At 38.7% G+C, this 24,232-nt stretch overlaps 1 long non-coding RNA gene across 1 annotated transcript; it reads right to left on the reverse strand.

Moving 5' to 3' along the window:
* Positions 1-6,424: 6,424 nt before the first annotated feature.
* LOC306985430 lies at positions 6,425-22,733 on the reverse strand. Its single transcript, XR_013794794.1, has 4 exons — positions 21,960-22,733; positions 19,159-19,194; positions 18,911-19,008; positions 6,425-6,562 (listed from the first exon to the last, which is right to left on the reverse strand). It is a non-coding gene; the product is annotated as an uncharacterized lncRNA (long non-coding RNA).
* Positions 22,734-24,232: the final 1,499 nt, after the last annotated feature.

Consider the following 24,232-nt stretch of genomic DNA (forward strand, 5'->3'; position numbering starts at 1 on the left):
TATAATAGGATCATGTCCAATTTAACGCAGCCTATGAGGCGGCTGAGAAACAGCGCCGCGAAATGGGCAGAAAATACATTAGGCTCATTGTGCACTGTGTAAAGTGCCAAGTTTAAAGCTTCTTAAAAAAATAATTCCACAGTAAAAACTTCTTAAAATTTGGGTTTCGTTAGAGTAGTAGCTCTTCTATAAAGGGATCATGTCCAATTTAACGCACCCTCTGAGGCGGCTGAGAAACAGTGCCGTGAATTGGGCAGAAAATACAATAGGCGGATTATTGTACATTGTGTAAAGTGCCAAGTTTAAAAATTCATACAAAAATAATTCTACAGTAAAAACGGCTGAAATTTTGGATTTCGTTATAGTAGTAGCACTACTATAATGTGATAATGTCCAATTTAACGCACCCTATGAGGTTGCCGAGAAACAGCGCCGCGAATTGTGCAGAAAATGCAATAGGCGTATTATTTTACATTGTGAAATGTGTCAAGTTCAAAAATTCATACAATAATAATTCTACAGTAAAAAATGCTTAACATTTGGATTTCTTTAGAGTAGTAGCTCTACTTACTTCACAATGCTACAGTCAAAATGTCTAAATTTGTTTATGTGTCAATCACAATGGGTATAAGGCCCCAGTGCAACTTTTAACGCACCCTCAAAGGCAGCTGAGATATAGATCTCCCCAATGGGTAATGGGTAATTTTGGCCCATTTCATGGGTCCATAATTTCAAAATTCTACAGTATAAATATCTGAAATTGTGCATGATTATATTCAAGCACAGATGCAGGATAAATGCGATTTCTGTTACAAAACCAGGATTTTATGAGATATCAGCAGAAAGTACAGTTATTAGATAGAAAAAAATAGTATTTACAAACACATGCATTTTAAGCAACATTAATGTGCAGTTTAAAGCAATGATAAAATGATAATTTATTTATAATCATCCATGTTTGATGTTCCGGAGTCCTTGCAGGAGCAGGTTTCATCTCTTCAAATGTGTCTGTGAAGTCTTCATAAGGGGCTGGATCCAAGCTGGAGCATAATCTCTGGTTACTTTGTCACATTTTCATTTTGTAATAATAATAAAAATCAAATAAAAAAAGTATTCAATATATTTATTTTTTAATACATTCAAATTATGTTATTTCTAATAATTAAAGATTGATGTATAGGCCTCATTATATTTTTTACAGTCATTTTATGTTATTATTATTTGTTATTTACATTTTTTGAAATAATGTATTATTCTTTTCTGAAAATAGATAGGCATACAATATAAACAGGGTCCCTAAAAAGTGTAAATAAGAGAAAAAACACATGGTCCCTACAATTGAGCTGATGACATGTACAATTATTAAAGAATACTGTAGCCTAATTATATGCCTTTATATTTTTACAGTCATTATTCGCTGATATATCAGTGTTATTTGCATTAAAAACAAATATTATTCTTTTATTCTGAAAATAGACACAAAAGTAACACAATTCCGTTAAAAAACGCGAAAAATATAAAAACCGCACGGTCCCTAAGTTGAGCGTCAATAAGAAGCCAGCAAACGCGGAAGTTCGCGTCATTTAAGGTGGAACGGATTGCGTCAATAAGAAGATGCGAATAAGAAGCTGGATTCAGCCTCGTGTGATATCTTGCGTTATATTTTGCATTTGATATTGTGTTGAGAAACTGACTTTTGATTGATGCGAGCCTACACCACACGACCTACATCAAAGGCATTCCCTTACGAAAATTAACCATGGTTTTACTACAGTAAAACTGTAGTTAACTATGACTGTAGTATTTCATGGTATTTTGGTGCGAACCATGGTTTTACTACAGTAAAATTATAGTAACCAAACCATGACTGTAGTAACTGGTATTTTTTAAAAACCATGGTTTTGATTCCATGGTTCTACTACAGTTATATATTGTAGTAATACTATAGTAAAACTGCAGTTTTACTAAATTATCTTGAAATTACATTTAAGCCATTCTGTCACAACAAACATCTACAAAATAACAACAGAAATAAGTTCTCATTCAATGATACAGACTTTATTACAAAAATTACATAATCTGAAAGAAAATATAAACTTGCATTTGTTCTCACATGTGACAAAACAATAAACTACAAAGTTATAAAAAATGATTGGTGATAAAGTGGTGCTGTGCAATGGTTAAAAATTCAGTTTCTAATTTACAAATAAATAAATAGCAATTTGTTCCACTGCAATAATGATTTAGATACAAAAATAACATCTTGTACAAATAAACATGACTTAGAGCACCTTTAAATACACAGCATCTACCTCCTCTAAAATGTCTATAACCTGTGAACACGTGTCCAACACAAGCATGTTTGCAATTTATACTGTACAGTGTTTCCTCTACATTCATTCTGCCGTGATGGGCCGCCACACCAAAAATCCTCCCGCCACGGCTGCAGCTTCTCAGTGAGCTCCGATATTGTGCATACTGTGTTATTGTTAAAGGAACACTCCGACTTTTTGGGACTTTAGCCTATTCACCGTATCCCCCAGAGTTAGATAAGTCCATACATACCTTTTTCATCTCCGTGCGTGCTATAAGTCTGTTTGACGCACCCACCGCTAGCCTAGCTTAGCACAAAGACTGGATGTGAATGGTTGCAGCTAGCATACTAATCCAAATAAGTGACAAAATAACGCAAACATTTTCCTATTTACATGTTGTGATTTGTATAGTCACAGTGTGCACAAAAAACAAAGTCACATGAGACACAGACATATTTTAACCGTATAAATACTGGGAACTATATTCTCTGAAGGCGAAGCACTGCTACTTGGGCGGAGTGATAACCGCAGCACCTGAGACGCGTCATTGTTTCTTCTGTCAACAAAACCAACGTGACTATACGTGACCTCTAGCTCCGCTCAAGTGTTACTGGGACGACAGAGCGCGTTCGAGGCAACAATACTAACATTACAGGGGATACATGGAGCCCGTAAACACTGCAATAGTAGTTACCACCCTATTCATATAATAGTGTCACTAACGTTACATTAGATCTAAGTTAGCTAATGGCACTGTTACAGTAACGTTAGGCTAAACATTTAAAGAATATAACGGAACACTTACCGCAGCCGCTCCACTTTGTCCTGTATGTGATATCGATGGGATGGCCGTATCCTTCAGCACACGTTTCATGGTCCTTGTGGCAAATTCCATTTTTTGAAAATAGTCGTCCTCAGTGAAATGTACCGAGCAAACATCATGTCCCTTGATAATCTCATTTTGTCTCAGGTGTGTTTTGATCAATATCCAGAGTAAGTAGCCATTTCTTCATCCGGTCAGCGTTTTTAGTTGGAATTCTATGAAACATCATGGTATTACCCGGTCTCCCCTGTTTATTGTCACAGTTCTTTACAATACAGCGAAAATCCATGATTGTAAACTACGCTTTTACTATTTATAAATTGCTGACTCTGTTACCCAAACTCTGAACGAACTCTCTGCTCCTCACCTCGGCGCGTCTCAGGTGCTGCGGTTATCACTCCGCCCAAGTAGCAGTGCTTCGCCTTCAGAGAATATAGTTCCCAGTATTTATACGGTTAAAATATGTCTGTGTCTCATGTAGGGCTGGGCGATAAAACGATAACGATAATTATCGCGATATAATTTTTCTCGATAAAACGATATCAAGAGTTCGATAAATGTTCGATAATGTTTTTGCGCCAAAAGCGGAACGAATCTCATTTGAACCGCGCGCGCCACACGGATCGTTTATCCGCTCGGCTCAAACTCCAAACGGCAGCGCGAGCTCACTAGAGCAGAGACGCGTTTACTCTGATCGGTCTCGGTCACTAGATCCAGTGAGAAGCGCTTGTATTCAGCGAGGAACACAAATGTCTCAGTGATTTAAACCAGTTTAAAGGCAGATGAAACAGCGCTGACGAACATGAGAAACACTGTGCGCAACGATACAGAGAAGGCTTTTCCGTCTAACGTTACACATTTCCATCATTCACCACGGATTTAACGTTACTGTAACGTTAGCCTAGTAATATTAACTGCACCATGAAATGTGCGTGGGATATAGCCTATATATATTGAATTGTATAATATTATTAATGTAGACAATGTATTAAAGGACTAATGTAATATAATTACAGTTTTAATAATGTATTTAGGCTACTGGTTTTCATAAATACCATAGAAACCATAAAGTTACATTTTATCTGTGGTTATCATGATCTAAATGCATGATGCTGGATGACCAATGGTTAATTTAAATAAAACTAAAGAATATTACATTTTACCAAATAAAAATAATGTTGTTACTTTTTTTAACAGATGTTACTGTTTTTGTTAATGAACATAAATTGTATATAGTAAATCTGCATCCTAACTCAAGCTAATACTACTGAAATAAAGATATTTATTTTGTTAAGGAAAAATGACAAATGTTTGAATGTTCTACCTCGGATTTGTGAATGTTCACCTGTTTGGCAAGTGTTTGTCATGATATGTTCTGACAATAAAGAGTAGTTTAAAAACACAACGCGCTGGTTTCTACAGCTTTCACTTTGGAGTAAAAATCTGTCTTTAAACTTGAAATAAATAAAGATTTGACATTTATCGATAATTATCGATATCGACTGATATAAAAAAAAATATCGTGATATTTTTTTTTGGCCATATCGCCCAGCCCTAGTCTCATGTGACTTTGTTTTTTGTACACTCTGTGACTATACAAATCACAACATGTAAATAGGAAAATGTTTGCGTTATTTTGTCACTTATTTGGATTAGTATGCTAGCTGCAACCATTTACATCCAGTCTTTGTGCTAAGCTAGGCTAGCGGTGGGTGCGTCAAACAGACTTATAGCACGCACGGAGATGAAAAACGTATGTATGGACTTATCTAACTCTGGGGGATAAGGTGAATAGGCTAAAGTCCCAAAAAGTCGGAGTGTTCCTTTAAGCGGCATAAAAAACATGTAAAGTACCATAACGTTTTTGTGCACTATATTCCAAGACTTCTAAAGTCATTCGATAGCATAATGTGAGGTAAAAATTAATATTTAAGTCGTTAAGTTAAAGTTAATGGAAACTCATCTCTCCTCAGTCATTCTCCATTCAACATTCAAACAGCGCATCACATTCGGTTACGACCGCTACGTCAGTAATGCGATGACACTCTCTCCAAGATCAATGTTCCCATTATTATACTTTATTTGTAGATAAAGGTCTATGTTTTGCATTAAATTACTTTATCTTGCTGGAGTTTATTGCGCAGTCTAAATCATATTCCTTTCTCCCGGGTGTCTGTTAGATTACAGCACTGGAGTAGAGAGCACTATGAGTTGTTCTTCATGCGCACTGTAACTGAAATTTAAAACTGCTCAAACTGTTGCATAGATTAGATATAATACACTAAGCATCAAATATCTCTTCGCTTTGTGCTTTGAACTTTTCAATGTAGCGCGCTGTGACTTTGCGTTGCTTCAAGTGCATCATTCGACGCACGGGATGCGCATAATCGCTTTGCCGCTCTAAATTGGAGCCTTTCATGTTAAAATTAAGGCTGGGCAAAAACTTTTTTTTTTCTTCGATTAATCGTTTTTTTAAATGTGGTCTATTCAAAATCGATTCTCAAAGGTTACGAATTGATTTTTTTCTCCATATTTATTTATCTATCACCCAAAAGCCAGTATTAGTTTGCACTTCATAGGCTTGCAGCCTCCATGTTACAGCTAATGTTGTGAGATTTTATGTTAGTTTTATCTTAACATAAAATAACCTGATCCTGTTTGATCAAGGCATGAGACTGTTCTGACTTTTTCAATAATCGATTTTTCATCTTGCATCAAAATCCCGTCTATTCACTGTATGCTTTTGAAATATAGAGTTGGGTTCTGTTTTAATGTACCCAAGTGTACCTAAAATAAAAAAATAGATTAATATACAGGTTTGCAGCTCTTAATTTCTTTTGATTAATTAACCACTTGTAAACTTATGTTCACTGTTCCTTTTTACAAATATAGGATTTGTGAGTCGAATCGAAATCGAATTGAGAGCTTGCGAATCGAAATCGAATTGTAACATCTGAATCGATACCCAGCCCTAATTATAATACTTAGGGGAGGTTTAAACACCTGGGGCAAGGGGGCGTGGCCCATGGGAATATCACTCATGGACGACGCCCCCTCCCCCTGGGGAAATGGGCCTGCCACCACAGCTGGAAAAAATCCTAGAGGAAACACTGCTGTATATACATTACCACAATTACAACAATATTACTTCACATGAACGATAAATACTATAAATTCAGAAGAAATTAGCAGTTCTTTCAAGAATGTTTTAAATGATATCCACTCACAAGAGATGAAGACATTGAGTCTCCTCATGATGAATACTCCACACTTTAAATTTCTAGGTGAAAGTTCTTGTTGAAAAGCATGTGATGCAGCATCCACGCCGGTAGTTGTCAGTATGAAGTCTGTCATATGGCCAGTAGATTACAGTCCAGCTTTGGTTTGGTTCTGTCTCGACCTTCAGCCCAAATGGACACAGGAGCTAAAATGAGAAGAACACACACCACATTAACACACAAGCTGGAATACTCAACTGTTATTGGTCAGTTGCACTATCGAGTAGCCATGTAATAATGTCCATTCAGCCAGTGTTTTCATAAATAACCCATACATTATTAGCAAAAAGTACTATTCTCATATATACATAATTTCACGAAAGAGAAAATGGGTTGGAATAAAGGACAAAAGAGAAGGAGAATGTATTTGTTGGTTACAGATGTCTCTACTCAAACCAAGGCATAGAGCTCTAGACACTCAATACAATCTTAAATACATAATAATAATAAAGAATTGAGAAATACCCAGACAGATAATCAAGAAAGGGTTTTTCTCACCCAAAGCTATTGTATTGTTTCAACCTGGAAAACAGTGCATGAGTCATGTGGACCTATTTTAGGGTTATTTTTTATTCCGTTTACAGTTGAAAAAAATATTGGCTCTGTTAAATTTCACTACATGGAAAGAACAGATCAGAACATTCTTCCAAAGTTCACGTTTTGTGTTCCACTAGGGCTGGACAATAATTCAATATCAATATATATCGCAATATATTTTTTCTCAATAACGGTTATATGATTTTTAAACACATTTCCGATTTTTCTATATAGATTACAGGCATGGGCTACATTTACATTTTTTATGCGTGATAAATATAAGCAGCACAGCACAGCGGTTCATATGTTCATTGTCTCCAAATTGACCGTTTGCAAAGACCCAACAAGCCACGCCGGCCGCTCTCTCACACTACACCATGTTCTCACGCAGTGAAAAACACATAGCGGAGCAGAGACACTGACAATACACCGACAGACCAGCTTACTTTTGATATTAAACGAAGTCTCAACTTTCAAATTTGCCAATTTTGGCAAGAAATTTAAACAATAAATAGCGTTTTGTGGCTCTTTAATGTGTGTGACAGATCGCTGTGTCGCCTCAGTTAAAGCTGCTCGTGAACCGATCAGCTCTTCCTTCTAGTTAATTTACTGCATCAAATAAACATTAAATTAATGAACATCAGAAGGAATGTTTTAACCGCGTAAAGACGTCAGTACACTCCGCTTCTCAAGTTCAAATCCTCCAATGTTAATCTACTAAGTTAACTCTCCTGACTGCTTTGTCGGACAAAAATGGTGGATTCGAGAATGGAGTTATTATGTGCAAACAGCTGTAAACTATATCTGTGCAGTGTGTGCATGTAAAAAAAAATCTATTCTGATTTGAAGCTTGTGACATAAACGCGCACAACAATCCGATCACGTGTTTAGCGTTCATGTAAACACTACATTCAGATTCATCAATCAAAATTAATTCAGTGTGTCATTGTTGGAGAAATCCATCTATCACATACATAAGCTCTAAGTTTCAATGGTGCAAAATGAGAAAAACAAGATGTAAGTAAAGGGTCAGCTGAATTGGTTATGAAAAGACGGCCTTGGAAAGTAGCTAAGAAGAAGCTTGTCCTGAGATAACATTGATGAGAAAGTGAAAGCTTGTGGAAAGTAACTAGAAGAAGCTTGTTCTGAGATAACATTGCTGGGAAAGTAGAAGCTTGTCCCGAGATGACATTGTTGAGAAAGTACCCAGAAAACATATGATTTTTTTAAAATAACGCATGCGCTGAAGGTTGCCCACACTTAGAAGTAGGCCAAGTGGGTAGTAACTTCTAACGGTGGCAAGGAGGAGCAACCACTAAGAGATAGTGTGAAGACCACTAGTTGGACATTTGGAGATAAGAAAAAGTATAACCGTGTAAACCAGCCATGTAGAAATCAGATGACTAGCTACCATCTCACTTTGTTGAATGCTCAATAAAGTTGCTTCTTCTGAGACCTGAAACTTCGACTTTGTTAGAACTTCTTTGAAACCTGAACCAGACTTTGAAGACTTAGAATTTTCCACGACATAATTGGCGAGCCAGCCAGGAGCCGCGAAGACGGGAACGGCGACTGCGACGGCGACCACTGTCGATGGCCTCACGAAACAAACAGGTCGACCAAAAATAAAGGTAAGCAATTTTGCTTAAGTTTGTTTCGTGTGGTCCCTGATAGAGCTGTCGTTGTGGTCAGTAACCTTTGATTACTTTGTTAATAAAACCTGGCCGTAAAACGAACCTAAAACATAATACAGTTGAGAATTGTGAAAAGAAAAAGTCTAATTTTCAGGTCAAAGGGAGAAAACCGCATGCGTATGATTATAAGTGTGATTGATAAGGTATAAGAAGAGCTATACCAGTGTGAGTGACAAGGTATAAGAAGAGCTATACCAGTGTGAGTGACAAGGTATAAGAAGAGCTATACCAGTGTGAGTGATAAGGTATAAGAAGAGCTATACCAGTGTGAGTGATAAGGTATAAGAAGAGCTATACCAGTGTGAGTGATAAGGTATAAGAAGAGCTATACCAGTGTGAGTGACAAGGTATAAGAAGAGCTATACCAGTGTGATTGATAAGGTATAAGAAGAGCTATACCAGTGTGAGTGACAAGGTATAAGAAGAGATACCTAAGCGAAAGTAGAGTTAAAACCTATAAAAAGAATTATAGAGGATAGATCACAAGAGGTCTTGTGAAAACTACCTGCATGAATGATAGAATAAGTGTGAGCAATGTGCTGAGTGTATGTTTGAATTATTCTGTTAAAATTGTTAGTAAAAAAGAATATTCAATAAGGAGTACGAAAGAAAAAGAAAGGAGAACATTGACTAAAAACTAAAAAGCATCAAAGTGTATTAGATTACTAAAAAACATAAAGCAGTCAATGAAAATATAAAATTAGGATTATAGGACTCTTTAGACACAGAGAAAAGGTGCCGTCTGAAAAAACACACAGGCCAGCCAAGCTGGGCATACTGTCAATAAAAGTATCAAAGATAGATAATAAAGCTGAGCTGAGGGAGTTGAATAGTGAGAAAAAATGTGAGAAGACTAAATAAAGAGAATAAAAAGATTAACAATAATTAAGAAAGTAATATAAGAGAATCTTTTAATTTGAATGGAAAATAAGAATCAAAAAAGTGAAGAAAAAGTACAAAAATACAGATATCAGAAAACGAGAAATCTTCCAAGGAACTGGTTTTGTAGGTTGTTTGGGCACTCATCAGACTGCAAATATTGTGATCCAGATAAAGAGACTCGTTATCTACTAGATAAGAACTAAGCAAAATTTGGGTGGCATTAAAAAACATCAAGTAATTGAGTGAGAGTGTGTGAGTGAAAACCCGGGTGTGTGAATGAGAGGTGAGTGATAAAATACATCTCGAATATACAGCAAAAAAATCAGAGAAAAGGGAAAAGTCAAACATAGTTTAAGAATTCTCTAGAATTGCAAACTAAACAGAGCACATGTGGTGTGGGCTAAGTGCATATCAGAAGGAGATAGTGAGGAGCTGGGGAAGGAAACAGAGAGAGGAAGAAAAATTAAGGAGGGCATCAGAATTGACTAAGGGTATAAAAAATCATTTTTGGCTGGAAAAAGAATACGTAGATGAGAGAGGGCAGAGACAGGAATTGACAGAACAAAAAAGAGATGAGTTTTTGCGAGATTTGATCAAAATCACAAACATCGATCAGCTCGAAACTGAGTGGCCACACATGGACTGGCATAATGTAATTAAGAGTCAAGTAACATTTGAGACCCTAAGAACGCAACTGAACAAATTTAACCTCCCCAAATCACTCCTGTTGGAGGCGCTGCTAGTCACAGCCGAAACAAAATTAGATCCAGTGTGTGTTCCCTACCTGAAGAGCAACGTAGGGCATCTTTGGCCCCCAGGACTGGGAGGCTCAACAATTTTGCAGAATCTCTATATAACAGTAGGGACATGCATAAGGCCAGTAAAGTGGGAAAGCGACACTGTTGTGGAAGTTGGGATAACAGGAGAAACCAGGCCAGCATTAGTGGACAATTGGACACTAGAAAAGTTAGTGGTAATGGTAGTGCTGAAAAACAATCCAAACCAGATTCGTCACCTGCTGATAGAGATACGCCAGGACAAGGAAGAACTGGAGGAGGTGCCAATAGTCATTGACAATGTCACAAGTATGGCCGAACAGATCAAACAAGAGGGGATGTAGGGGGAGAAGGCTGTTAAACAAAAATGAACGAAAGGCATTAATTGACTTATTTGAACCCCTAACATTAGAACAATGCACCAAAGATGAATTAAATGTAAAAATAACAATGTGGGAGGGCAGTGGGGTGAAGTTGACTCCATCTCTTATATATCTGCATAGGGCGAGAGAAATAACTGCACGAGGCCGGTGGTTTGAGGAAAATATAACTTGGAGCTTCGAATTAATTTACCTGGGGAAGGACATCATTTGGCAGTGCAGTACATACACCAGAGTAGAAGAAGTGACGCCGAAGCCACTGTCCCAGGTACTGATAAAAATTATTCTGAAATATCTTGAAAAAAAAACAAAAAAACAATCAAACATCTGAATTGTTAAGCATTAACGGAAGTTATACTTAAAATCAGTAAAGACATATAGCAAGGTGCTGACACTATGGCTTCGGTGTCACCTCAAGAAGAGCCCCCTGTAGAACAATTGGCAACACAATACCCAATATGCAGAGATACCATTAAGAACTTATCTAAAAAATGGGAAAAAAGGACCAAAAGACTAAATACCCAGTGGCCAGCAGAGGGAACATTTGATTTGGCTATGTGTAGGGAAATGGGAGGCTTGATAAAGAACCACAAGGCCCAAGATAAAAGTAAGAAAAGACAGGAAAAACGAGATAAAGAACAGGAAGTACTGAATCTATTTAGGGACGTAGGAGTAAAGATAGTCAAAAAATTAAGAGAGAAAGTAGAAAAAGGAGATAGTACGAAGGCAACCCCACCCAGTGTGATAGAAACCCCACCCCCGTATGCACCTTCCTATGATTTGACTGGTCGACAACTGCCTATGGTGACTGGAACAGTAGAGATAAGTGGCCATGTGGACTTTGGTGGGGATGATGAGGAGGAGCTAACAGAAGAAGAAGGCGAAGAAGTGGAGCATGAAATCAAGGAAGGAGGGGCTGCAAGTTTAACTAAAACCTCAAGGCCACCAGTAGCTGCAAAAAGAAGTGCATTCCCTAGAAAGGCAGACATGTCAGAGATAAGTGAACCCCAAGAAGAGTGGAAGATCAGGAGCAAATGTGGGGGAAGCAGTGACCAGGACGCGAGATCCCAAGACAAGACCAACAGAAATTCTACATTAAATAACCCGTACTGCCATGTAAACAAAGCATTGTGGGAGATGAAGAGACAAATGGAGAAAAGGCCAGAAGATGACAGACAGCGCGTCAGAGACTCTGATGGAATGATGAGAAGAGAAGAAGAAAGAAACAGTCCACACACCCAGTGTGACTGGGACGAAATGTACAGATATATGGACATGGCTGAGGAAGGGATCGAACAGGAAAAGCAGCGCATGGAAAGGCAGCTCACAGCTTCCATGTAACGAGAACAACAGAGACTGCGAGAACATCAAAAGAAACAACAGAGACCACACTATAGATCCCGCTCCCCCAGTCCTCTAAAAGAATACAAGAATGTGTCTGGCACCTTGCTACTGGAAGATATTCCTCAGGGTGGGTCAAAATGGAAGAGGGGACTAAACCTGAGAGGGAGCCCGCATGCTAGACTTAGCCAATATCAAGACATAGAGGACCAGGACGAAGCCCGAAAACAATTTCCAATCCTGATCAAGGGACAACAGGGCCAATATGTGCCGTGGACTGGACAGGACCTGGAAGGACTGATAGCCCGCCTTCCGGACCTACATGAAGGGGCAGGTAAATGGATCAAGCTGCTGGAAGAAGAGACAATGGGAAAGATCCTAGCCATAGGAGATATCAAAGCCTTACTTGCAAAGTGCGTGGGTGGAGCCAAGATGAATGAGATTTTGAGTGACTCTGGATTGAGTGGCGCAGTGGAGTCTATAAAAATGGATGGCATACCACTCGATAGACACAGAACTGAAATGTGGCAGGCCCTGCGAGGACAGTACCCTACCAGAATGGACCCGAAAATGCTGAAGGGGGAGCCGCTAGGGGATGAAGAAAACCCTGTCACCTATGTTCAGAAACAATCAAGAAGATGGAAGCAAGAACTGGAGAGGGACCCTGAGCAGGATCCAGTCATATCAGCTCTCTTCAGGTCAGCCATACTTGACGCCATGCCCTCTGCAGTAAAGACCAAGCTGGAAGATGTGGTTGGACTGAGTTCAAAAACATCAAGAGAATTCAGTGACCATGTGGCCCACGCAGTAGAACAATACAGGAAAAATGAGCAGAAATTGAAGAATCAAGAAAGAGAGCTGCAAAGGAGACTGGCCCAACTGCAGTTAGATGAGCTGATCAGCAAGAAAAAGAAAGTTCAAGCCACAGTGAAGGAACCTGAGGACCTGTCTGCAGTAATGGCTGCTGTGAACTTACCAAACCAGGTGCCACCGCCTCAAACAATGCAACAGGTTGCCATGAATGTGCCAGTCCAGATCCCGCAGCCCCAGGTAGTAATGCCTGCACCAACTCCAATGGGTCAAATGTTCCCAGTATGGCAGGCCAGCCACAACAACCAAATGGCCCCATTGTGATATATCTTCCTGAACAACATGACGGCAGAGGTAGAACAATGCCAGCCACAGGAAGAGGAAGAGGAAGAGGAAGGCCATACAACCAGCAGAGAGGTATGGACCCACAAGTCATCTGCTGGGGATGACATCAACCAGGACATACCAAAAGAAATTGCCACGTCAATCCATGGCCCCAGAGTGAGATGCAAGACCAGATGCAGCAGCAGTGGCAACAAGGATCACAGAATCAACAAGGTCAGACCTCAGGACCCGTCAACCCATGGCGCGGCCCTGCCCAAGGCTACTAGGGATGCCCAGAGAATCCTACGGGGAGGAGTCAGCTGCCAGTACTTTCATCTAATGCTGACCAAAAACCTATGCTGCAGGTTAAAATAGAGGGCAAAGTGACACCTATCATGCTGGACACAGGGGCAACGTATACATGTTAAAGCCCAACTTATGCCTCACATCTCCCCAAGTCTGGAAAATATGTTAAGACAGCAGGATTCTCGGGACTGACGCAGCTAATTCCAATGACGACCCCTGTCAGCATAAAAGTCAAAGACTCTGAAATCAAGATACCTGTACTAGTATCAGACCAAACACCAGTCAATCTGTTGGGCAGGGATGCTATATGTAAACTAAAACAGATATGGTGCTCCCCTGACGGAATATACATAGAAAATGCAGGTGTAAGACAGATGGCAGTAGTGAGTGGAACTGATCAACAAGAAATACAAGCAAACATATTCTGGATAGGAAATCTAGATAAGGAGGTAGGGCAGACAATTGACAAATGGGAAAAATATGTTAGAGAACAACTTCAGAACCCCCTCTCCCCAGAGACTGAATTCCACTGCACCATGAGGTACGACCCTCTTAGAGATCAGGTGAAAGAAAAAGACTGGTTAGAGAAAACAAAGGGACAGGAAGTGCCTCTGACCTCAAACTACATAGTAATAGGACCAGCAGGAGCAGCATTGCAAATTGAAGAATGTGATTTCACAAAAATATGGTTTAGGGTAGATCATTCAGTTCCACTTGTTACGTTGTATATAAATGAGGGATATGAGGATAAGGATTTAGGCCCAATGATGTTAGCAGCCAAAGGAAAGTTATGGGACAAAACTGAGAACCCCCTCATTTGCCAAACATCAGACATGACACATCTTAGGATCTTGTGCACAACTGACATGATAGGGACTCCAAAGCTGGTAGTGGAGGCAGAAGAGAAACAAGAATTAAGATCCAAGAAAGAGGAACTGACTTTAGACATGGAACAACAGGTGCCAGCAAAGTTATGGTCAACACATGACACGGATGTAGGCTTAGTCAAATCAGCCAGCCCCATTAGAATAGCTACTAAACCAGGAGTACAATTACCAAGAAAACAGCAGTACTCATTAAAACGTGAAGCAGTAGAGGGGATAAGAACAACAATTGAAGGGTTAACAAAAGCAGGAGTTCTGATTGAAACCAATAGTTACTGCAACACCCCAATTCTACCAGTTGAAAAAGCTAACAAATCAAAGTGAAGGCTAGTGCATGATCTAAGGGCAGTTAATGAAGTAGTTGAAGACTGGCCAGCTGAAGTACCAAATCCACATATGCTTCTGACGAATGTTCCACCTGCTGCTAACTATTTTACTGTGATTGACCTTTGCTCTGCATTTTTCAGTGTTCCATTAGCAGAAAAAAAGCAGACACATTTTTCCTTCACTTATCAAAAGTCAAAAGACTTGAAAGAGGAGGTCACTAAAAATGCGGGGAGAGACAGAAACTTTGGACACTGGATTGACTCCATATTTGGATCATGGAAAGAGTGGCTTATTAAGGTGGGAATGATAATAGCTGCAGTCACTGGTGCTTTCTTTTTGTTGTTCTGCTGTATTGTGCCTTTCCTCAGATCCATGCTAGCCAGTGCTGCAGCCAAACAGATGATCAATGTATCAGTGAAGAGATCAGGAGTTGATGTTGAGTGCACAAATTCTGGAGTGTACCCAAATGCCCCAGACCTGGATGAGTGGGATGAATTCCTGTAAGATGTAAGGACAAAAGGGTACCTAATCTCTTTAATACTATTTTTGACTATGTTTTCTGTAGAAAGGGAGATAGCCCAACTGTGTATTTTAATTTGGGGTAAAATTAGGTACTGCAATTAAAAACACTGGGTAGAGTAGGGAGTTAGTTAGAGGGATTTTTCTACATTCCTTTTATATGTTATGAGGACCCTTTTTCCTGGATAATTACTTATATAACCTTTTGCATGCTTTATACTTATAATCATACTGAAAATGTTTGAACATAATCACACTAACTGTTTATTTTTAATATGTGCATGAGAGGGGACGAAAAGAAGGTCTGAAGCAGGTCATTGCCCGTGGTACGAGGTAATGCAACAAGACACTAAGGGACCAGAATTGAATGTTTTATTATCACTTTTATAATACTTAAATCAATGTTTAATCATTTTTTGAGTGTGTTTTATAAATCATTGTAACAAGCCTAGGAGTTGAGACATCATATGCATCTGCCCATTGGAACATTGGAACATGTATATAGTATAGTGTAAAAGGGGAATTATTCGCAAAGCGCGGTCATTGCTTGCTGAAGAAACAAGAGTAGACTCAACTGGTGGTTTAAAAACCCGCTGTCTGCTCCAACACCAGATAGCGCCATAGGCAATGCCTGGGCACCTCTGGCAACGATGGAGCAACCCAGATAGCACTCCAGGCCACCGGAAGCGCCTGCGCAGTTCCTCTGGCACCGTGGGATGGACCAAACAAGAATGATAATGTGTAGAAATGTATTATGTGAAGGATTATGGGAAGTTGAGTAAAGCACATCCCTTTAATATGATGTTGACAGGAGGGTGAGATCTTTTACTCCATTCTAGCCAAGTGGGGGTGGAGATGTTTGGTCTTATGCCTCCTCCAGAGTGCACCTTTGTGATTGGGCCCTATTGGTAGAGATGGGTGGTCTATGTTGACCATATATGATAGATACTGACAGGAGGCTCGTTCATGAAGATGCATTCTGGGTGCTACTGTTTAAAGGTGGGACTAGAGGTAGTCCCAAAGGGGGGTTGTGTTGGAGAAATCCATCTATCACATACATAAGCTCTAAGTTTCAATGGTGCAAAATGAGAAAAACAAGATGTAAGTAAAGGGTCAGCTGAATTGGTTATGAAAAGACGGCCTTGGAAAGTAGCTAAGAAGAAGCTTGTCCTGAGATAACATTGATGAGAAAGTGAAAGCTTGTGGAAAGTAACTAGAAGAAGCTTGTTCTGAGATAACATTGCTGGGAAAGTAGAAGCTTGTCCCGAGATGATATTGTTGAGAAAGTACCCAGAAAACATATGATTTTTTTAAAATAACGCATGCGCTGAAGGTTGCCCACACTTAGAAGTAGGCCAAGTGGGTAGTAACTTCTAACGGTGGCAAGGAGGAGCAACCACTAAGAGATAGTGTGAAGACCACTAGTTGGACATTTGGAGATAAGAAAAAGTATAACCGTGTAAACCAGTGGCGGGCCGTGCATTTCACACCTAGGCCTTCAGTGATGTCCACCCTGAATTAATAACTTTTAATAGTGTAGCAGCGCACGCACATACTCTCTATAATTGTTGTGAAATTCCTGTTTTTATTTTGCACCGGCAGTTATAGGGTTAATGCGGTGAGTTTGCGAAAGGCCGGGTAGAGAGAAACGAGCGAGTGAGTTCGGCTTTTGTGTACTGTGGTTCTTGCGTTCCGATTATAAATTCAGAAACGGATCCTCATCCCTGTCTTATCCTTCAATGGCTATAGTATTAATGTTTGGAAAAAATAAGTTGTTTCGATCATACATTTACAAGAAAAATTAGGAAGAAAATCATATTCGGCACGGACAAAAACAGGGGCAAAAAATGCATTATACTCTCCAAAACTGATTTTTTTTACACAAAATCCATCCTAATTTCTTTCCTCAAAAAGATTTGAATTACTTGGTTGTACAGGTTGTCTGTGCTTTTCGGTCCCAGCAACCTTTTCTATCGCCATCGAGGCTAATGTGCTGAAAGTCGAGTCTGTCCCGTCGTATTTCTGTCATAAGTTTTAATTCGCTTTAGTGCTGAGAGTGTCTGCTCGATAGAAGCAGTAAACAGGGAAAACCCCGCAAAACATGACGATGTGTAACGTTACAGCCGACACAAGCTCTCACACAGATTTTTGAACGATATCATTGAGATCAGCGGGACTTTTGCCTTCAAAATCAGTCCTGGCATAACTTTACATTGCAGTCAGTTCTGTTTTTACCCGGACAGATCGCTAGAGTTTCGAGACTCTGCGTAAGCTGAATAAGGGATTTTTTTCCGGTAGGTTTGAACCTGCTGGTGGTCGAGGAAGGAAAGAAACATTAATTTGTGGGTTGAAAAACTATTAAATCTACAGGTATTTTAGTTTACACAGTTCGCAACAGATGCGGTTAGCTAGCTCTGACTTCCAGTAATAATAGTACACGCTCTGACCATCCAATCAAAGGGCGTGAAAATGCTTACGTTATTGTATGCCTGCTAGATGGCCCCGGTGCAATCAACTCGATATCTGATTGGCTGATTAAATCTGACCGATTATCTGATTGGTTAAAGCAACAGTTTCATTGCCATTCATTTAAGCTACAGGCGCCCGCACTATCGATTCTGAAGGCCTCGAGGCAGATATATTTGACCCTGGCAACACATGATGACTGAAATATGATTGGATAAAAGCACTAAAATAAATATACACTACTGGAAGCAGCGCAACCAAGAGAAAAGCTATGGAATTATGAGAACGGACTATTGGGAATAATGTAGCTAATACTCATTCATAAAAAATATATATTAAAGTGCAAGTCAGTGATTCTCATAGTGTTTAGGCCAGCAGAGAAGGCCTTGCTGGCCCTAACGGCCCACCACTGGTGTAAACCAACCATGTAGAAATCAGATGACTAGCTACCATCTCACTTTGTTGAATGCTCAATAAAGTTGCTTCTTCTGAGACCTGAAACTTCGACTTTGTTAGAACTTCTTTGAAACCTGAACCAGACTTTGAAGACTTAGAATTTTCCACGACATCATCAACACTCAATGTCCCTCAGCAACATGTTTGTTGTAGCTCACTTTTTTTTTCTGCAGCAACTCTGAGCACTTTTCATATTCTTTATCCTGGCTGAAACACTTCAATCTATAAGAATATTTATTTTCTATATTCTCTATATAAGAATATTTATTTTCAATCTATAAGAATAATATAATCAATGTTAGCCTATAGCTTATTAACTTATGAGTAATTAACTTATGTTTATTTGACAGTGATTTTACATTTCTTGTATGAAGGCTACATACAAATAAAATATTAACAATAATTTATTTGGACCATTTTTTTATCATAAAGTTTTATAGGTTTCAGAGACTTGGCAAATACATTTTTCAGAAGTTTGTAGGTAGGCCTACAGACATTAATTGTGGACGTTCTTGGCAGTTTTTTCTGAGGCTTTTATGTTGTTCATATCGATATCGGAATTTTATCGTATCGACCGAAATGAATAAATATATTGTGATATAAATTTTGCCCATATCATCCAGCCCTATGTTCCACAGAGTCATAAAGGTCTGAAAAAACATGAGTAGATGACGACAGATATAAAATATTTTTTGGTAAGTTATTTATCCCTTTAATGTTTACCATATTTTATTTGGGGAGTTATACTGACATTTTTTAGACAAAGATTAATTGGTTTGTAAATGTACTTACCACTAATACACTCGAATTGCCAATAGAACTCACTTTCTTCCAGTCCAATAATTATTTCTTTCCTGTTGGTATAGATTGGACAGGTCTTTTTTGGCAGGCTGGACACACACACAGACACAGACACAGACACACACACACACACACACACACACAAAAACGATTTTAAAAGAAAACAAATTGAGATATACAGTGCATACCATTTAATCATTATGTTTATTAATGGTATTCACTACGACTTCACTATTTACCTGGCAAACAGCTGATGGTTTCACACTCTCTCTTGTCTGTATTAAAGAAGATTATAATTAGAAATGACATTTTTGTAATTTATCCACAATTCTGTGTGGATGTCAAAATATATTAACAATACAGAAGAAGATTTTAGATTCAAATTCAATTTATATTGGTTATAGATCTGCCAGGTTCTCACACCAGCCAATCACAGCGCACTCCCTCTCCCACTTCGGTTCACCTTCGGAACACAAATGAAGAGGGCTTTGAATTCTGAGGGCTTTCTGTCCCTCCATTGGGAGCAATGCAACTAACCCATTCATGGCCCAGAACGATAGGAAAGACATCATTGAAGTGTAGCAATACTGACTTTGAGTATAAATTGGGGAAATTAGCACTCAAATGGGAAATTAAATAATCATGGTTTTGATGAATATTATTTGCATACGCTCTAAAATGGTTCTAAATATGGGCTTGTACCGCCTTGAACCTATATGAATATGTATCCGATTTACTCGTGATACTAATTCATACAGGGAAGGGGAATGATTTTAATCAGTCGTACTTGGAAATACCACTTTAACCACTAATGCGTATACATACAATATTTACATCAACACTTCGATCCGTTTAGTTCTTGTCAAGCAAAACACGTCCACATGGCCATTTAATGGAGGTAATTTACCCTTCAAGATTATCAGATCGGGAATATTTAAGCTATGCAATGTTTAAAATAGTGGTAGAGCGTTTTTAAAAGGTAGCATAGAAAATCGGATTTTCAGGGATTTCAGATTATGGATTCATAAAACACAACTTCAGACGAAGATTACAATGAAGTTTAATAAAAGACAATTTAAAGGTACGTAGGTTACACGATCGAGAGTATAACAATATGCATAAACAAAACAAATGAGTATAAAACGATTACGTAGCGTGTATATATAATTACACGATATTAACCAAAGAGATGGAGAGAGAGAGAGAGAGAGATATGAGAGTGAGGTATGAGAGAGAGAGAGAGAGAGTACACAGTTCAAGGGATACTTTCAATAATCAAGAGACCAGAGGATGCTCAGACAACCTTAACTAGCTTGTTTCAAAGATCAGATCAGAATTAGCCTACTGTGTTGTCGTTGGAAAAGTCGTCTGGTGCTCGTGTTGTTTCTTTTTGGAATCTCGCGGGCTTCCGGGTGGCGGTCACGTGGTCGTTTTTGACGCAGGGTGGAAACGCTAAGCTTTCGTTCGTTAAAACGCTGGATCAAGGAAGTAGCTTTAAACTTGTATAAAAATAAAGACTTAGTCTTAGAAACGGAAAGTAAACGGAGAGCAAGGCTCTCTTGAAGTTGAGTCAAAGCTAAGAGTTAGAGAGACTAGAGTGGTAAACTAGAATTGAAGAGCGGAAGACGAAGAAGCTGGAACGATGAGGAACTAGAGAAAAAAGTAACTGGGCTTCTTTGGCTCGTCTCCAAAATATGAATGAAACCGGAGCACGCCCATTCTGAGTCTGGGAGCCAATCACGAGTGGGACCCTGTTGGCGCCAAGATTCCTTTGTCTGTGATGGTATGCCCATTCCGCGCGTGGGGAGGGGCCGGAGTTTTATTCTGACATTATTCTACACTTCGGTAAATGTTTAATAATGCATAATAGTTTGCTTCTCAAAACAGATTCGAATTCGTCTAATTTTATGTGTTGCAACCATACCAAATTTGCTATTTTGTAGGTAATGTTAAAGCGAACTATAATGATTTTTAGGTATTATGCGTTTCTATTGGTTGTTTTAATCCGGTGAACGCGCATTTTACGTCAGATTCTGCATGCTTGTTGATCGCCGTTTCAAACAGAATGTTGCATTCTCACAAAACAACGTTATTCTCACTTTTAGAATTATGTGCGTGTATGTGTCTGTGATTCGCCCCACCGTGTGGGTGTATGTGTGTGTGTGGGACGAGCGAGATAGTGTGTGACCGGATTTAACCTCACACGGTGTAAAACATATGTCTGTGTTTGTGCGTTTGGTTTTAGAACAATACATGAAAGGGGCTTTCCCTGCGGGGCGTCCCTGTGAAATAAAACAGACGCGGTGTGTACGTCCTCACCCACGATAAATTAAATTAAAGAACCCCGGGATGTCTTCTCTTATCTAAGCACAGAATCGGCTAAAAGCTTTCAGCAAACGTTAATGTGTTGAAAAAGAAGGGAAGGCACTATGGAATGCAGTAAATCACAAAACCTGTGTTTCGTCTGAGTTTAGCAAAATGTCAAGAAACCTTTTAGTCCTGCAATAAGTCAACAAAATAGAACATGTATGCTTTATCTATCAACATCTGGCGATGGTGCTACAGAAGTAATCCATGTGACTGCAGTGGTTTAACCAATTTTCTGAAGCGATGCGGGTGCTTTGTTTGTTTTTGCAAAAACATTTTTTTTACCATTTTATTTAGGAAAATACTGACCTGCAATCCAGTAGGAGGAGCACTGTGGATTGTGTTGACTAAAGACCGGAAGTTGTTCCGTGAATGTGCTTTAGATAATATTAATTTGTACATAGAGGTAAATTATATTGTTGTTTTTTGCGCAAAACAAAGCACTTGCATCGCTTTATAAGATTGAGGTTAAACTACTGGAGTCACATGGATTACTTTAATGGTGTCGTTACTACCTGTCTGTGGCTTGAATTTATTAGTTGCGTAGGCTCCAAATGGAGGAACAGAAAGCTCTTGGAGTTCATCAAAAATATCTTAATTTGTGTTCCGAAGATAAATGGGCATGAGGGTGAATAATTAAATGACAGAGTTTTAATTTTTAGCTGAACTATACCTTTAAGGAATCCTGGAAACACCTTGAATCAACCACAGCATGCACACGTCCATTTTCTGGAAGAACTGAAATGCAGAAGAAAAAAGTTTCACAAAAAAAAAAAAAGCATTTTTAAATGATTCACTTAAAGCTTCATATAAAGTACCCAGAAAAGTAAAATGTAAGCTGCAGCCCTGTTTTACAGTGCAAATCCTCCATACTTTGCACTTCTATGATAGACGCTTGTTCCCATGTTTGAGAAATTGTGTTTACACAAATATATTGCTTTCACTTTAGCATAATTTAAGCATGGTCAATGTGAACAGGATTTATCACATCATATCAGGATTTATCAATGTGCAAAGTAGAGCTAGGGCTACTGTATGGTGAAAGGCAAGATGTTCACTAAAAAATAAGATAAGTCACATGGACAATATTTTTGATATTTTCAAAATTTAAATTAGGTTAATAAAGGGTTAGTACACCCACAAATGGAAATTCTGTTATTAATTACTCACCCTCATGTAGTTTCAAACCTGTAAGACTTTAGTTCATCTTTTGAACACAAATGAAGATCTTTTAATGATATGGGAGAGTTTTCTGTCCCTCCATTGACAGCTATGCAACTACCACTCTGACGCTTCAAAAAGTTCATAGAGATTGTAAAACTAATCCATTTGAATTAAGAGACTATACAGCTTTATATAATTGAATTAATATAAGATTGAATTTAGGATTTTATTCACATGTAAACATTGCCCAAATAGAAGCTCAACCGCACTTGCTTTGACAAGCGAGAACAAACCTCCTCATTGGTTCTTGCTGAACTCAAACGAGCTGTAAAACACACGAGAGTGAACCTCATCAGTTTACACACGCCAAGCAAACACGCTTGAGCTTCCGTTTACCACAACATGTATATGTGCGAATTGATGTATATGTGAATAAAAGCCTAAATTAAATCTGTTCATCATATAAAACGATCGTATCTCTACAGAAAAATGTTGACTATACTGCTTGATTTAAATTATTTTACAATCTCTTTAGAATGGTGGCATACAGGTAGCAAAAGACTATTTGAAATGTAATATGTAAAATGGCAATGTATTATTTAAATTAAAATGTTCCATACTATGCAATGTTTAGGGCAAAGTGACAATTCAAATTCAATTAAAGCTGCAAGCAGCGATTGCGGGCCCAAGCCGGTGGCACCGCCACCCTGGTGCCTTTAGTGGAACTAAAGGCACCGGGTGGCGGTGCCACCGGCTTGGGCCCTCCATCGCTGCTTGCAGCTTTAATTATTTATATATATATATATATATATATATATATATATAATATATATATATATTATGTAAATTATTTTTTCCCCTATTTTTAACATATATATTATTATATATATTATTAACATTTTTGGATGCTAAACTATTCTTTTTATAGGCTTTGTACTTTGTACACTCACGTTCCAATATAGAAAAATTATCCTCTTCAAATGCGCAAAAATGTGCTTGGAAACATCACAGTGGAGCGGTGCTTACTGTGAACGGCACAAACTGTACAACTGACTATTTAAACAGAGCAGTGTAATTGTTATATGTAAGGTTGACTATTTTATTATTATATTTTATTAAGGCTATAATGAACATGCTGCGATGTCAAGATTGCAATGCTGGAATGCTGTGTGTGTGTGTGTGTGTGTGTGTGTGTGTGTGTGTGTGAGGCTCGATCGAACAATGGAGACATAAAAACATACTCCGTCATTTTGTTCATACAGACCATCATTCAAAATGCAAAGTGTTTCCTTATATTTGTGTACACTCGCAATGAAACACAAACTATTAAACTATAAACTCTTGTCAAACTGTAACCTACAACTGTCTGTCACCCAACCAAAATCACACACACACACACACACACACACACACACACACACACACAGCATTCCAGCATTGCAATCTTGACATCGCAGCATGTCCCCCCTCCCCTCCCCTCCCCACACAGACAGACACACACACACAGAGAATGGCAGAGAGACAGAGAGAGAGAAAATACACATTCAAACCACAATATCTGACTTCCTGTTGGTCGGAGCTAATGACTGTAAATTAGAAAGTTGTCCGGATCGAAGAGAAGAATATACGTACCGAGTTTGGTTACTGTAGGTAAAACTATAACTAAGTTATAACACACTTTATGCATCCTTTTTTAATCATAAATTTGTTTCCTCGCCACGGCCAAACCGTTCGAGATATCAAAAATCCCCTGGCAATTTATCATCTTCCATGTCTTGACTT

Source organism: Phoxinus phoxinus (assembly GCF_949152265.1).
Source record: "Phoxinus phoxinus genome assembly, chromosome: 18".
Taxonomy (NCBI): Eukaryota; Metazoa; Chordata; class Actinopteri; order Cypriniformes; family Leuciscidae; genus Phoxinus; species Phoxinus phoxinus.